We start from the raw sequence: 15146 nt of genomic DNA, 5'->3' as shown, positions 1-15146 counted from the left end.
CTTTTGACATACTGCATACCACAGTCTCTCCTGCCAATTTAAAATGCAATCATCTTTTCTTTCTTCACAGAGTTTATTGGTCTCCTGCTAAGCTTCCTAAATTCTCAAAGGAGACTGTTCCTTGCTGTCCTAAATGTAAGATGGAAAAAGCTGACGATCTCCATATGTTTTTAACATGTCCTGCCTTGCATAAGTATTGGTGTGCGGTATCTGAAGGTATGGAAAGTATATTGAAGTTAAATGTACAGATCAGTAACTCACTTGTATTTTTTGGTATTGCTTTGAATTTTGAATCCCTTTCTCAAGAGACAAATAAGTTGCTGTTTTATTTAATCATATTAGCTCGAAGAGAAATATGTAAATTATGGATAAAAGATACCGCACCAATTTATTTAGATTGGATTAATGCAATTAAGTACACACTGAAATTAGATAGCATAAATTGGAAGAGAAAAAACATTTTTGGACTCCATGTATCTCTTGGTTGGACAAGCTTTAAGAATAAGGTTAAATGATTATGCCTTTTTGTAGTTTAAAGTACCCTAAGATCAGTTCTATGGTGGCCAGTTAGAGGAACTGAGTTGATTCATCTCGGATGGGTATTCACAAAAAGTGCTTCCAATAAGATCTTCGGAGGTTATGAGCATTCCTGGTTACATTTGGTATCAGTGGTTGGTAACAAGGGAAAGATTTTCGAGAATATCTTTTGGCATATGAGGACAAAAATTAAAAAAATATATATATATCATTCTTATGGCATCATAATAGAATTAAAACTTTTAATACTCGCCAATCCAACATATCGTATTATGTAAAGACAATAAATTCTTCAAAACGAATCAATTTGAAATATGACTCTCCTTTATTTTATTTTATGACTCACTCGGATTCAAAGCCAGATTTTAACCTTCATCATCGTGTACCCAAAGCATTGAGCTACATCACACCACAAAAGAGAACATTTCATTTAATGAATATCGTATATCAGAATAAACATAAGAATAAACATCTGCTAGTCAACACATATATCTGTATTATTCCAAGATACACATACTTATAGTAAGGTGAAAAGTTCTCTATTAATGTTTAATCCTAATTGAGCTATATTGACCTCATTCATCCAAAATGTTTTTCTTGCTCTCACTTTTCTTTCTAAGTCTCCTCCTCATCTATCCAATATTACACGTTCAATTCCAACAAATCTGATACTATCCAATGGACCTCCATGAAGTACTTAGTATCTAAATTTCTAGTGGCTCTAATGTGTTCTTTCCAGCATGCCTTAAGTTTTCTCATTGTGGATCCTATATATTGTTTTCCAGAAACACAAATCATCATGTATAAACAATTGGAGGTCTTACAATTGATGAGTGATACAGTTTTGAATTGATATTTATCCATAGCATCCTTGAATATTATGACATTGTCTGTAACATATTAACAACAAATACAGTACCCACGCTTGTGTGATCCATTCAGTAAACTGGATAACTAGTAAGATTCATTCTTTCTCATGTCATGATAAGACACTGTATCACCAGGACTAAGTAGCTTTCTAAGTATTGAGAATTATTCTACAAAGTCTTAGGTTTTGTAAGAGTAGTTCCGTTATGTCTGGATGTAGAGTTAAGATCTCCCAGTGCTTATTAAGACTTGTGTATACATTCCCATTAACTTCACTCTAGGTAGTAATAAATCTTGTGTCGCCAATACAACTTTTAGATTGTTTGACTTAATCTTTTAATAACTCCTCGCAAGTTATTTTACTGACTCTATTTTTGGGTGAATGCAGTATTTGGGGGTCGCGGAAGGAGCCCAGCTGCTAAAACAGCGTTCCCGTGGTGAGGCCATCCAAAGGTGCTCATCGGTGTGGGAAAGGTAATCCGTCACGAGGGACTGAGAATGCAGCAAGGTTACATATGGGATTGCCATCACCCCACTGTGGTTTTATTTATTGATAAACTTTGCGGACTGCAGACAGACTCCCTTGAGTGTTATTGTGGACAACTTCAAGCACCAGAAGGCCATAGGAAATTCGGGCCTCGCCCACATGGGAGGAGTGTAAAAGTATAAGTTGTTTTGCTGCTAGTTCTGCAGTTCGCTTTCAGCTGCCAATGATTAAGGGTCATGAGAACCCGAAACGCGTCTGGCAAAAATGAGAGATGCTGCCCATTTGAATCCTGCATGCAACCTTCGTGAATAAAAGCTGGATAAAAAAAAAAAAATAAAAAAAAAAAAATTGCCCTTGTGCGGTTCCTTCCACATGGGGTTACTCTGCTTTGATTTTGATATATATTTATATATGCATATATATACATACACACACATATATATATATACTCATACATATCTATACACACATGTATATATATATATACACACACATATATATATCTTTTTTTCACTGAAAAAGCCAAAGGTTACAGGGATGTTTTAGTTAGGAAATATAATTAAAAAAGCATTAGAAATTCACTGAAAAAACAAGGGTTAAATGAACGTTATAGTTAGGCTCAGATTTCACTCCTACAAAACCATTGAAATTCAGCAGTTATAGTTACACAAGCTAACAATAACGTATGCCCCCACAATGCACTACTTATGACCTCACATAGTACATCACTCATGACATGGTCAGCCACTTCACTGATGACATCATTGATTTGATCATCCAGTGAGTGTAAGTGCTTCATAAACGTTTCTGATAGTTAAAGATATATACTAAGGTACTGCATAAGTTAAATTACTACTCTGTTTGTACTACAAATGAGTCATACTGTTTCTATTATATGTCTTCTGAGTGGCACTGTGACTGTCTGTATCAGTGTGGGGGTGGGTGGTTCAGTGGCTGTATGGGTGAATAAGTGGGTCTGTGAGTAAATGTATGGAAGTGTGAGTGACTGTGTGAGTGGCTGTATGGGTGGGTAAGTGTTTGTGTGAGTGGCTGTATCTGTGACTGTGGTGGCGGTGTGAGTGGGTCTATAGGTGGATGAGTGTAAGTAATGGCCAAAAATCCATTCCACTCGCGAAATTTGCGGCTTATCGGCAATTTCACAATCCGCGAATCTCGCGAAATTGCTGAAAAATTCGCAAATTCGCTGGCGGGCCGTTTTTAAATTTTTTTTTTAAGGCCAGCTCACTCAAGGGACCAAAGTTACAGGCACACACAGTCACTGGAGGAAAATCTTCTGGCCCTTTACGCAGCTGCAGTGTAGGAAAAGCACTATACATTTACCCAACGAGGTAGCACTTACTGATTAGCCAGTAGAAAGTATTCCAGTTGAGTAGAGGTATTGCACAAAACGGTGGCATCTTCGTGGATAAAATATGTAGGGCAGGATTCATTCTGGCACGAGGCTCCTGTCACAACAATTAAACCTCAATAGGAAGCACTTACAGATTATCAGGTGCCCGAGTTGAAGCGCAAATTCTGTAATGTTTTAATCATCCCAAAACATTAGTGAGCACGGTCGAGGCTGGGCAAGTGTGCTTTATCTCCGTCTCTGCCGTCAAAAATTAGCTGTAATACTTCGGGGAGGTCTTTGCATTCATGAGTTTCTCGAGCGTGATCCCCGTGTAATTCCTTTCACCAGGAGGCTGCTTTCTCCTCATATGATGCCCTGCTCGCTCTCTGTCCCACACAAGAGGCATGTGAACACTCATCAAAGCCCCATCTGTTTGGCCCCGCACACCACACACTAGCGGTAGGAAACGTCTTCCTGCCCTTTCCTAACTATGATGGACAGCTCACTCAAGGGATCTCGGCGCCTTTTGGCGCAATGGCAAAGTTAGAGGCACACATGGTCACTGGAGACAAATCTTCTGGCCCTTTATGCAGCTGCAGTGTAGGAAAAGCACTAAACATTTACCCAACGAGGTAGCACTTACTGATTAGCCAGTAGGAAATACTCCAATTGAGTAGAGGTATTGCACAGAACGGTGGCATCTTCGTGGATAAAATATTCAGGGCAGGATTCTTTCAGGCACGAGGCTCCTGTCACAGCAATTAAACCTCAACAGGAATCACTTACAGATTATCAGGTGCCCGAGTTGAAGCGCAAATTCTGTAACGTTTTAATCAACCCAAAACATTAGTGAGCACGGTCGAGGCTGGGCCAGTGTGCTTTATCTGCTGTAATACTTCGGGGAGATCTTTGCATCCATGAGTTTCTCGAGCGTGATCCCTGTGTAATTCCTGTCACCAGGAGGCTGCTTTCTCCTCATATGATGCCCTGCTCGCTCTCTGACCCTTTATACACAAGAGGCATGTGAACATGCATAGAAGCCCAGCCCATTTGGCCCCGCACACCAGGAAACAGTATTTTTGGGGCAAATCCGCGAGTTCGCAAATTTTTGCGCGAACTCGCAGATTTTTTTGCCGATTTTGCGCGAATTGTGATCCGCAAAATTCGCCCATACTTAGATGAGTGTGTGTGTGTGAGTGGCTGTTTGGATGACTGAGTGGCTGTGTGAATCAATCAATCAATCAGGGTTTGTATAGTGTGGCTACTCACTGTGAGGGTCTCGAGGTACAGAAGGGGGGTTGCTGATCTGTCTGGGTGTGGAGGTTCAGTCGAAAAGAGAAGCTTTGTGGGTGACTGACTTTGTGTTAAGTGGATATATGGGTAAGTGAGTGACTGTTTCACTGGATGTATGGGTATGTAAGTGGGGGGTGAGTTGCTGTTCTGGACAGGAAGTATTTGTATGGGTGGCTGTATAGATGAGTGAGTGGACTTGTGACTGATTGTACTGATGTGTGAATGGGTATGCAAGCTGTTTTGTGGCTGAGTGAATAGATGTGTGAGTGACTCTATGGGTCATTGAGTAGCTCTGTTAGTAGCTGTATGGGTGAGTGAGTGGCTATGTAAGTGGCTGTATGGGCAAGTGAGTGGTTGTGTGAATGGATGTGTGGGTGAGTGAATGAGTATTAGAGTGGTTGCATGGGTAAGTAAGTGGATGTGTGAGTGATTGTGTGGATCTGTGAGTGGGTGTGTGGGTGGTGTTGTAGGTGTGTGAGTAGCTGTATGAGTCTGTGAGTGACTGTATGGGTGAGTCAGTGGTTGTGTGAGTGGCTCGGTGAGGGTGTGCTAGTAGCTGTATGGGAGTGTGAATGGGTATGTGAGTGATTTTGTGGGTGTGTGAGTGTATGTATGAGAGGTTGTGTGTGAGTGGTTCTGTGGATGACATCATCAATTTTGTTATGTTATCATAGATGTCATTTGAGTTGTCATCAGTGATGTCACAGACCATGTCATGAGTGATATAATATATGAGGTTGTAAGCAGTGCATTGGGGGGCATAGGCTATATACTAGCTTAGATAACTATAACTGCTGAATTTCAATGGTTTTGTACAAGTGAAATCTGAGCCTAACTATAACGTCCCTGTAACTTCTGCTATTTTCAGTGAATTTCAAAATTTTCAACGTGTTTTAAACTTTTATTTCCTAACTGTAACCTGTAATCTTTGGGAGTGGATGTGTGAATGGCTATATAGGTAGTTGAGTGGGGGTGTGAGTGGCTGTATGGGTCTGTGAGTTGGTGTGTCAGTGACTGTATGGGTGTGTACATGGCTGTGTAAGTGGGTGTAAGAGTGCCTGTGTGAATCTGTGAATGGTTGCATGAGTGTCTGAGTGGGTCTGTGAGTTGGTGCATAAGTATCTGAGTGGGTCTGTGACTGAATGCATGAGTGCCTGAGTTTACACACATACATACATATATAACTACTTACTTATTCACTTTAGCTACCACCCTTACTGGGGTATGGGCCATCAACCAGGACTCACTAGACATCTTTGTCCTGGGCTTTTCTCTCAATCTGACGCCAAGTGTAACCCATTTCAACGCAGTGGGCCTTGAGGCCTCCATGCCAGGTGTTTCTTGGCCTTCCTCTTTTCTGTTTTGGTCTTGAGGGTTCCTAGTAGGGCTTGCCTGGTGGTGTTGGATGCAGGCTTGCGGACGGTGTGACCTATCCATCCTCAGTATATTTTCCTGATTTCTTCATGAGTAGGGGTTTGGAAAGGCTGCTGATATAGGTTGCTGTTGCTGATGGTGTTTGGCCAGCAGATTTGGAGGATGTTCCTAAGTCAGGTGTTGATGAATGTCTGGACTTTGTTGGTGGTGGTCACTGTTGTGCTCCAAGTTTCTGCTCCATACAGAAGGAGCGATTTTACATTGCCATTAAAAAGCCTGATCCTGGCTTTCAGCATTAGGTCCTTGGAACTCCAGATCTTCTTTAGCTGAATGAAGGGAGCCCCTGCTTTGCTGATTCTTGCCTTGACATCGGCGTCTGTGCAGCCCTGCTTGACAATGACATTGCCCAGGTAGATGAAGGCTTTAACCTCTTCCAGTACATTATCTGCAATAGTGACTGCAGTTGTGCTGCCCGTGTTAGCCTTCAGGATCTTGGTTTTTCCCCTATAGATACAGAGGCCATGCTGTTCTGATGTGGCTGCCACATTGTGGGTCTTTTCTTGCACCTGCAGATGGGTATGGGAGAGTAGGGCCAGGTAGCCTGCAAAGTCCAGGTTATCTAGCTGCGTCCAAGGTGTCTCCTTGATCCTATTCTCCTCCCTTCTGTCAATGTCTTCATGATCCACTGTATTGCCAGCAGGAAAAATAAGGTGAGAGCAAACATCTCTGGCAGGCTCTGGTCCTCACATCGAAGGCTTTTGTGAGTTGGCCTCCATGGACTATCTTGCTGGTCATTCCCTCAAACGAGTTCCTTACGATTCTGACACATTTATCTGGCACATTGTAGTGGTAGAGGAATTTCCAAAGGGCCTACCTGTCCACGCTGTCAAATGCAAAACTAATATATACAGCTATGCCACAAAAGCGGCCACCATAGCTCATCAGAGCTTTCTCAACATCAGGGACAACAGCAGCAATCACAGATGGGATCTCAGCAGAGACCACAGCAGTTACCACATCTTCCACATCTGCTACTATAGTAGAAACAACAGCAGCAACACCCTTTCATATTGCTAAGGCTTTTGTCCCCCGAAAGTGAACATAGACAAGACCAGACTGGATTTGGTCTTTTGGGCCTCATCATTAATCCCTTCGCTGCGGGGGTAATTCCCCCACGGTGCTGGGCGGCGGGGGGGGGGGGTGAGCACGGCGCCGCGGTGTCCGTGACAAGCCTAGCTCGTCATGAGTCACAGTGGAGCTGTGCTCATGACGAGCTGGGCTCGTCGAGACCCCGCCCACTGATTAATTCGCCTGCACAGGCGGGGAATCAATCGCACGTGGGCGGCGCGGAGCCGTTTTGATGAGCCGAGCTCGTCATGAGCACAGCTCCACTGTGACTCATGATAAGCTGGGCTCGTCGTGAGCATCAAAGAGGTTAAGGTACAACTTAAATCCTATGGAACAGTGAGCTTGCGTCTCACTAACAAAACCAATCCAAACATAGGCAAAACCAAGACGTCCGACTTTAATATGCTAAAGCCTTTATCAGGTAAAGCTTAATGTTCCTCAAGGTTATGATAAGATGCAATGGTTACGTTACAAAATAGCACAGTGCAAATAGTATGTACACATTTGTGCACATCTGTTTTTGCCTGCTTATCACATGAAAGCCAGACACATTGACTTTACCAGTGCTGGTTCAAGACTATTACCAGTGAAATGCAAATACATGATGGCTATCCTTGCCCGTAAAGAAAATACAATTATATATTTGAAGAGTTCATTTGTTCTTTTCAAAAAAATAATTCTTGATGGAGGTGCCTTGGAAGGAGGAGAGAGGTATGGAGTTTTTTTTCTTTAAAAAACAAATATTTTGGAGGCCTTCTATTAAGTACATTGAGGAAGCATTTTGTCTCAGAAACTAACATCCTCTATCGAGTTTCTCTTTAAGACATATGAACGTGGGCGCCTTTCGGTCGCGTATTCAGTACAGTATAAATCCACTTTTATTGGGAACGAAAATAAATAACGAGAGGTCGAAAACAAAGAACTGTACAGAACAATACCCTCGTCACATGTGGAGTGCCGATAGATTTGACAAGGTGCCCTGTGGCAGACGACTTTTTAAACAGCTCTTTCATAATTGTGTTGTTTTCATTTGTAACACTGTTTATTTTTCTGACCTTTTTAATCCTTGAGGAAATCACACTTGTGGCGGATTAGGGTAAATTGATACAGAAGTGGGTCATTTCTTTCGCTGATGGTTTATTTTCTTAAAACCTGTCCGCACAATACAGCAAGCAGTCTGTGGACTTGCATTTTTCCGCAGTAAATGTTTCTGATAATTGTAATCCATGCTGAGAATGTATTCTGACATGCCACTGGGGGGAGAGTTTATATTGCTATGAATAACGATTTCATCATCTGTCCAGTTTCCAGCTGTTTTAAAAATTGTGGCTGAAAATTAAAAAAGCTGAAATGCATCAATTGGAAACTGAATGTATTCTCACATAATTGTTGCTGATTTTTCACACCTGACTATACTGAATATTATTATTTCTTCAGTTTGAAAGCCATATGGGAGCTTTCATTCGTGTTCCCCAGTAATTCACTCGGTAACTTTGCTCCCCAGAGTTACTGAGAATAAGGGTACAAGTAATTCTGGCAGCGCAGAGTTACTGAGGATGACAAGTGGAACCCTAAGATACCACTGAGAAATTTGGTATTGTCAGAGCCGGGAAACATCATTTTCAACGAAGGCTTTTCTACGCGTGACGTTTACTACGAGGCACTTACCTCGCAAACGTCTTTTCCACGCGTATGCCTTCAACGACAGTCTTTACCACGCATATACGTTCTGGCTAGGGGGAGGCGTGGAATTCCTTCCAGTCGTTCAGCGTGGGATTGGGGGGTTGGCGGGGGTCGGCTGGGGGAGGGGCTGGGGGGGCCTGGGGGGGTCTCCCCCCCAAAAATAAACAAAGGAGCGGGTTAATTAAATTTAAAAAAAACGCACTTCAGTACCACCGAGGTAAAAGGAAAGTGCCTCCCCCAAAGACGTGCCGTTACGTCAAAATAGTAGTCCTTTTTTAATTTTGGCAGACGTGTTTTGACGCTTGTTTCGATGGTGGATGGAAGTACGGGCTGCTCGTGAAAGACGGGAAGGTGTCAGGTAAGAAAATATTCTTTATTATTTGTGTTTAAACGAAGGTTAAAATGCGTGGTATAATCCTTCGTTGCAAATTCCAGCGTGGTAAAGCCACTTGCGAACTAAAATTCGCGTGGTATTGCCATGCGTGGAACTTGTATTCGTGGTAACATCATATATTCGTCAGAGCCATTGGGAATACCGTGTCTGTTTCTGGTGGTAATTCTTCATTACACACCCCATCGGTCTCAGTGTGTTGGCAGAATTCTTCTACTAGTAGACATTGCACAATTTTTTCACTCGATTAATTTTAAGGGTTGAAAATAATTGTAGGAGAATGTGATCGCCAATGTTTTCTCCAGGGATAAGTGATAAATAGGTTGTAATTTAGAAATGTGTAACGTATGGAGGATTCACAAAGTCACACACCTCCACGTTAAGAATGATGAAACCGAGCATATTTTAAGTTAAGCATTCATAATATATGCACATTTTAAGTAAATATGCATGATTAGAATGTGAAGTAGTGTGATTTCCAAAGGGCAGAACTGTAAAAAATGAAGAGAAGGCAATGACAAGCAATGCACGTTTTCTAAATGCTCACAAATTAGAAAACTTTAGAGTAGTCACGAACGATTTCCTCCATTCAAGGAAACACCAATTTGTACCAAAATGTATATTCAATAACGAGAAATGATGGATAAACTGCACCTGTCCAAAATGTCAGGCTGTATGGACGAAAGGGTGGCATGCATTAGAACGATATTTTTCCTGTGAGAATTGAAGAAAATAATAAAAGTTTTTTTTTTGTCTAAAAAAAATCTCGGCTGTTTGCATGAGAATATAAGAGAATGGGTTGGTTAACGAAAAAAAAACATTACAGATAGAGGCTCACCTTCTCTTTTGGTGTGAATATATAAGCTTCTATTGGTGTTTATGAAATATTTAGTAAGCTACACAAGAACCAGAACTCCATTCAGCCAACCTCGCCCTGGCCACCATCCCACGCTTATACAGGAACAGAGCGGGTGGAAGGTTCTTCACCTACCTCGCAGCCAAGACCAGGAACAACCTACCCCTCCACTCCACCTCTGGTAAAGCCCCACACTGCTCCAGTTCAGGAAAGACCTCAAGACTTTGCTCTTCAGATGACCCCAATGGAACTCCACCCCAACCACCTCGCCTTGAGACTCTAACGGGTGAGTAGTGCACTTTACAAGCCCCTGATTGATTGATGGAGTAATAATTTGGGAATGTGATCTATTCCAACTTCTACCAGAATGGTGGGTGAAGGTTTTACGGAAACTGTTCCACCACTGCAATGCAAAATACATATTCCCAAATAACAGAATGATTGGGAACATTTACATGTCTGTCCATTTTTTTGTTTCTAAGTATGTAAAAACAATCACTGCGTTTGATACTTATGAGGATTTATGTTTATGAAAGGAGTTTCTTCATTTTGTTTTCATAGCAAAACTTGTTGATAAACCTGTCTCCAGATATTTTTAAATTACCTGCATTAAAATTAGACCGGTAGAAATGCATTGAAATGAAGTAAATTGAGTTTTTGTCTGTTATCCGCGGCCTTGTGCCACAACCAGTTAAAATACTTATGCTTACCAATTTCCAGCATGTAATGTGACTAGTCTCCATGTAATATGGGTCCATCATTGCCCTGTATTGATTGGCTAAAAGGCTTGGCCAATCAGAGGGGTTAAAATGTGATGTTGACTTCTGTGTTTTGCATAAGATGTATGTTTAGAGACAATGCAAACGTGGACAGTGTTTGCTTATATGGCCGGGATGCCCGCCACCCCCTCCCAACACACATCCCCAAGGATGGGAAGTCGGACAATAGTTGACTTTTTTGGAAGACGGGAGGGAGTCACCCTCCCGGCCGTATTTATTAAAATATGAAACAAAATTTAAAACATTAAATTAAAAGTTTCATCATTATGCATTATGTACCATTTGACATTTATTACATTTTGATGCAGTCATGTACTTTTGGCTAACATCCTGAAAATGCATACACTCTAATTCAAATTTTACATCCTAGCATTAAGGGCCAACGGCAAGGTCTTAACCGGTGTCAGATCCCTACTACCAAACTCCCGCCCTCACCGTGTGAGCGGCGCATGCGCAGAGGGCTCTACCCTCATTGCCAACTGTAACTTCCCTTGTCGTGGTGGGGCCCCCCTTTCTACTCGACGCCATCTTAAGGGTCGTCCGAGTTCCCGTATGAGGTCTCTGTAGGAAGGATAGCGTGGACTCTCCCCCCCACCCCATACTCTCTATCCGCCGTCGCGGATATCCGGCCCCCGGGAAATTAGTCAGGAGGGGCATTTAACCGCCTCCCCCCCTGGGAGGGGCCCATGGCCATCTCCCCCTAGGCGCCCCATCCTTAGTGGGTGCTGCCTCCCCGTGGAAGGGGCCAATGGCCGTCTTCCCCCGGGCGCTCCCATCCATTGTGGGTGGCGCCCCACTCTAGGGACCTTTAAATTCCTGCTCACCGATCATGACCTTACCGCCACAGACCGGATAGTTGACCGACTATCCGGTCCCCCCAACTCCTCCTATAGGTCATGCTTCCTCAAACCTCTCAACCATGCAACTACATCTCCTATTAGTAAGTCATTCCCCACCCTGGACAGGTGAACCCCATCGTTCAAATACATATGGTCACCCCGGATACACCAAGGAGGAATTACATGCAACTGTGCAGAACGGAACAGTCTATTAATCTTATTATTGACCCGTTTTACTGAATGGTTCAGAGCTGACACCGAAAGGCCCCCCTGCCACCTCCTTCCAGGAATCATGTGGGACCAGGCAATCGTGCACCCCGGGACTCTTTTAGCCAACCAGCTAACAGTTGACAAGATTCGTTCAAGTAACACTCGTCTACCCAGTGTCACCAAATCGTTGCCACCCAGGTGTACTATGACTATAGATGGCGGTGACCTATGCCGCCCTAAAAGTCCCTCGAAAAATGACTCAAATTTGTCAAAAACGAGCCCACCTTTCCCATGGAAAGCCACTCTGAACCCGTATTCCCCAGGTGCGTGAATCGCGTCACCTTCCTTGAATACGTCACCGGCGCGTCTCATGTATGAGTGGCCCACGACCCATACCATCCTCTCCCCAGTCGGTGATCTCTGACCGCTGGTCACTTGATGTAGGGTCGACTTCCAATTCCGCCCTGCATGGCAGGCCCGCGAAACTGCAAAGTAAACAAAAGACAGAAAACGTGAGTGCATGTCAATTGATCACTTACAACATGTGCAATCGCACATACCTCTTAAAGCAATTCGAGGACCAACGGCCCAACTGTTTCACTTCCTCGGCACTCTGACCCCTGGCTGTAGCCTCAGTAGCAGCCCCTATCCTAAAGGAGTGGGTCCCAAAATCGCACGGGTCCATGCCCGCGTCCGCGATTGCCAGTGCCAGCACCCTCTGAAACTGAAATCTCGTCAGTGGGGTGCCATCCTTGTGTCGGAGCAAACTCCCCCCCCAAGTGGCCGCTCTTAGCGCCAAATAGTCTTCCACACACTTCAACGGGCAGACGGGGGACCCACGCTTGCGCTGCACGACCACACTATCTCCCATAGCCCCCTGGCCAGTCTTGGACCTGGCTATCATGATCACCATCGAATCACCCCTTATCTGGATGTGATCCCTGCACAAACCTCCCTCCATATCTCTCTTGTTCCTTGCGACAAGTTCGCTCACCCTCATGGCCCCATGGAATGCCAATGTGAACGCTGCCCGGAACAGAACTGCTTCGTAATGGGAGGAACACGTCTCATCCAGCTTTGCTAAAAGCAGAGACAGTCTGTCTAAGCCGATCGGGTGCCTCGTATCTCTCTTGCAACCCTCAAGGCGCTGCCAGCCGCGAAAGGCTTTCTTCACCAAAAAGAACCTGTAGGATCTTTTATGCCGTGTACCTGGGCCATGAAGGAAATGGCCGCCCTATGCCTACCGGCCGTAGCCACTGATCGGCCCTCCCTGTGTAGTGCAACCAGGTACCCCAGGAAGTACTCCTCCTGACCCCAATGCAGACTCCCTACAGGACCCAAATATGTGCAATAAGAACGAAACGCTCCTTCGTATGCTTTCCTTGTCCTGGGGGCTAGACTCGCTGCCACGAGGTCTTGTAATCCGAGGCACCGATAAGCCACATTGCTTCTGGGAATGGTGCTGCCTCTACGTCTGCTGTGGGCAGATAACCCCTGAATGCCTGTATACGTGAACGAGAGAGTGCATCAGCCGCAAGATTGAGTACACCTGGCACATGTTTTGCCCTGAACAGTACATTCAATCTCATGCACAGCAGCACAATCTCTTTCAACAATCTCAAAATCATTTTGCAGCGTGCTGCCTGTTGGTTAATGCAATCTACGACAGTCATATTGTCGGACCAAAACACCACTGAGCGGCCCCTGAAATCATCAGCCCATGTCATCAGAGCCACCCAAATGGGGAATAACTCCAGGAACCCAATGTTACCTGTGAGGCCGTCGGAGTGCCACCATGTTGGCCATGTTTGTGCCGACCATCGATCACCTAAGATGGCGCCAAAACCCACACTCCCAGCCGAGTCGGCCCATAGACCTAATTCCACCGAAGACTCTGGCTGGGAACTCCAGACGACTCGACCGTTGAAGTCCGCCAGGAATGCCAACCAAATCCGCATATCCTGGCGAACCTCTCCAGACAGTCTCGTACGGTGGTGAGCCTCTTTGAGACCACCCATAGCCTGCGCGATAGAGCGCGAAAACGGGCGGGCCATAGGAATCACCCTCAGGGCAAAATTAAGCTGACCCACTGTTCGTTGTAACTGGTGCAGGGTCACTTTCACCCCACTCAGGCATTGCATCAAGGAAACCCGGAACTTGGTCACTTTGTCTACTGGTAGTCGGAAACACCCCTCCACAGAATCGAGCTCAATACCCAGAAACTCCAGTGAAGTAGATGGTCCGATCGTCTTACCTGGTGCCAATGGGACACCGAATTCATTCATGAGGATGCAGAAATCATACAGCGCCTGTGCGCAATTCATATCATTGGCTGCCCCCAAAAACAGAAAATCATCCAGATAATGCATAACATGTCTATGCCCTGTGGCCTCTGTAAACGCCCATTCCAAAAAACAGCTAAACATCTCAAAATATGCACATGAAATGGAACAACCCATGGGCATGCATTTGTCCATGTAATAATTTCCCTGAAATGCAAAACCTAGCAGGCGCTGATCCTGCGGGTGCACCGGAAGCAACCGGAATGCTGATTCGATATCACATTTCGCCATCAGCGCACCGGGGCCTAGGTGGTTCAACATGGCCACGGCATCGTCGAACGATGCGTATCGTACCGAACAAACTTTTGGGTCTATGGCATCATTCACCGAGGAACCCCTGGGAGCAGAAAGGTTATGTATGAGTCTAAACTCCCCCGGATCTTTCTTCGTGACCACCCCTAACGGGGAACATATGAAATCGGCCACCGGCGGGCAGGAAAAGGGGCCAGCCACTCGTCCTAAACTGACTTCTTTAGCTATTTTCCTTTCTGCCACGCCTGGGTTGTGCCGTACCGATAATTGATTTCTACAAAAGGAGTTCCCCCGAACTTCCCCCACCGGGATGTGGAAGCCATGTAAAAAACCCTTCCTCAACACCCCAGCGGACACATGATCAGGGTACTTGTTTAACCACGGAATCATAACCATTAGATCAACGGGTGTAGGCAATCGGTCACAAAGGTCCACCTCACTCCTGCTTAGGTCCTCCTTTTCCACCCGCCCCGACATTCTTTGATCTACAAGCACTTTCCGGGTGTGAGGAATTCCCACAGCCGGCACACACATGCTTAAACTTGCATGTCCCCTGTGGTCTGTTACAATTGCCTCGATTGAAGCCCCAACAGACCCCTCCTTGTCCGCCCTTCCCACCAACTCTAGGCTGATAGCCCCCACCTGTGCCTGCTCGAAAGGGCACCCCGGGCTTTTGGCGGACAACCCCGGACCCGCTCCCGCCTGGCGAGGACGTACCTGTCGCCCCTGGCAGGAGTTGCTTGTGCCATGACACCGA

The sequence above is a fragment of the Lissotriton helveticus genome, chromosome 6 (genome assembly GCF_964261635.1).
Source record: "Lissotriton helveticus chromosome 6, aLisHel1.1, whole genome shotgun sequence".
Lineage (NCBI taxonomy): Eukaryota > Metazoa > Chordata > Amphibia > Caudata > Salamandridae > Lissotriton > Lissotriton helveticus.
The sequence above is the reverse complement of the archived record's forward strand: the minus strand, read 5'-3'. Positions refer to the sequence as shown.